General features: G+C 45.3%; 1 non-coding gene across 1 annotated transcript; it reads right to left on the bottom strand.

The window, feature by feature from the left end:
* Positions 1-941: 941 nt before the first annotated feature.
* LOC142430106 (small nucleolar RNA SNORA48) lies at positions 942-1085 on the bottom strand. The gene has a single exon (XR_012780578.1). It is a non-coding gene; the product is annotated as a small nucleolar RNA SNORA48 (small nucleolar RNA).
* Between the last annotated feature and the right edge of the window lie 1407 nt (positions 1086-2492).

Below are 2492 nucleotides of genomic sequence, written 5' to 3'. Positions count from 1 at the left end.
GTCTGATAGTCATTAATAAAAATGTGTTCCCAGTCTGTGAGCTTTCTTATTACTCTCTTGGTAAAATCTTTTGATGTACACAGGTGTTTTATCTTCAGTATATCTCACTTGTCAATTCGTGCTTTTTTATGAATTTCTCTTTGCTTGGCATATTTTTCTCCAGCCTTTGATTCTCTCAACCTATTGCTGTCTGCAAGCTTGAGTTGTGTCTCTTTTAGGCACATGAGTTGTGTTTTTTTAAGCCAGTTTGCTAGTCTCTGTCTTTTAATCAGTGAGTTCAGTACATTGATATTCAGTGTTAGAACATCCATCAGTGGTCTCTGTGATGTCATCACTTAGATTTTTTGTTGGTTGTCTTCCTACTTCCCTTCTCATCAGTGCATTGTGCAAATGAGTGTGTGGTTCATTCTTGCCTTCTTTTCACCGTTGAACCTTTGGGGTTGTTTCAGTGTGCTGAACTCTGGGTGGAGTTGCTTTATGTTGTGGTCTTCTATTTGTGCTCACTGAGTGTTGTTCTTCTGACGACTCAGGGTTGGCAAGGATATTTCTGTGCAGAGCTGGGCTTCTTTTAATGTCTTCTCTCAGCTTTTTCTTGTCCGGGAATATTCTTACTTCTCTGTCTATCTTGACAGACACTTTGGCTAGATAGAGGATTCTAGGGTTTGCTTGTTTTCTTTCAACTTTCAGAATATGTTACTCCACCCTCTCCTCTTTGTAGTGTCTGCTGATAAGTTTGAGTATATTTTTATTTGGGTACCTTTATGGGTGACCGTCTCTTTCTCTAGCAGCTCTCATGATTTTCTCCTTTTCCTAAAAGCTGGTAAGTTTAATTATTATATGCGTTGGTGAATTCTTCCTTGAATTTAGCTGATATCCACTCTGCTTCCTGATGGGCACCTGATTTTCATTCATTAAGTTGGGGATTTTTTTTCTTTTTTGTCTTATGTGCCCAAGGCATGAAACAGCTCTGGCCACAATCTAGGCATCAAGCTAGGATGAACAAAGGGCTGCCAGTCTGCTCTGCCCCTGACTGATATAAGAGCACCACCACCAATCAGGTGTCTCTTTGCCCACAGCCAGGGGTATGGGGAATGTTTTTTTTTAGGAATTTCCTCTCTAGTTTGGCCATTGATTGCTTTGTTGTATATGGTTCTGGTAGTGTAATTATTCTGATGTTTCTTCTATTCATAGCATCTGACATTGTGCTCAGGTTTTCTTTGGCTTCTTTGTTTATCTTGTTTGACTGTCTTTCCCATTTCTGAAGTCTGCCTGGTTGTCGTCAAGTTCACTGGCATAATTCCTATCTTCTTCTAGTCTGTTGGTGAAGCCTATTAACTTGTTATTTGCTTTTGTTACCTCACCCCTTAACTCTTGTATTTCCCTTTGGTGCTGGCCTTTATCCCCTCTATCTTTTCATCCTCTTTCTGCAATGCTTCCCTCATATCCTATATAACTACAAGCAGCATTCTGAAGGTTTTTTTCCTGTGGTATCTCAACTTCTGCTTGTTCTCTGAATGTCACTAAATTCAGGACTTCCTCTGACAATACATTTAGTTTCCCCTGATTTTTTGTTGAGGTTGTTGAGGCAGATTGCTATCTGTGTGTCATTTTGAAGGAGCTTGGAGCCATTTTTTCAGGGAGTCAAAGAGCCCTGGGTTCTCTCTTTGTGAGGTGGGTAGTAAAGCTTCTGTAGACTGCCGATAGCTAATCATCTGTGTGTGTGTGTGGGGGGGGGGGTTGTTATGACTACTTCTTTATCTCACTAGGGTTTTACTCTCTTTAGACATCTGGGATTCCCTATTTGGAGGCATGTCTGGTGGCCACTCGGGGCACATAGGTGGGGCAGTTGGAAGCAGTGAATGTAGCTCTGTGTTTGAGGATGCTGGACACTGGTGGGAGAAGCCCCGCTGCCACAGGAAGGGGTGCTAGTTGAAGGTGGGGAAACCCTGCTCCTGCTGGTGGTGGAGTACTGGGCTACCACAGGAAAAGCCTCACTGCCACCATGGGCATGCTGAGCAAAGGAGGGGAGGGCCCTGTTGCCATGGTAGAGGTTGCCAGGCAACAGAATGTAAAGCCCCACTGCCACAGAATTGGGAACCAGGCAATGGAGGGGGCAGCCACTGCTGCCATGGTTAGTGACCTTGAGCAGTGGCAGGACAAGCTGCCATTACTTCAGGGGTGGGGTGCCAGGCACTAGTTGGGAGAGCCGCCATAGCCACAGGTAACTGAACTTACTGTAGGCAGACTATGGACAAGGGTGGTGTGAGGGACCTGAGCTCAGAGGAGGAGGAATCTGCTGCCACTTGGGGAGATGGGAGCTTTGGGAGAAGGGAGCAGCTCACAGAGTGTGGTGGGTAGACATTAGCCATGTGGGGGTCTGGCCACGATTTGGAGGGACTTAGTAGGGCAGCTGGCTAGTTCTGGGCATGGCTATCAGGCTGATTGGCAGGTGGTGGCCACAGTGGGGTCTGAAGTAGTGCAGCCATCACAGA

This window comes from Tenrec ecaudatus, chromosome 16 (assembly GCF_050624435.1).
Source record: "Tenrec ecaudatus isolate mTenEca1 chromosome 16, mTenEca1.hap1, whole genome shotgun sequence".
Classification (NCBI taxonomy): Eukaryota; Metazoa; Chordata; class Mammalia; order Afrosoricida; family Tenrecidae; genus Tenrec; species Tenrec ecaudatus.
The sequence above is the reverse complement of the archived record's forward strand: the minus strand, read 5'-3'. Positions and strand labels throughout refer to the sequence as shown.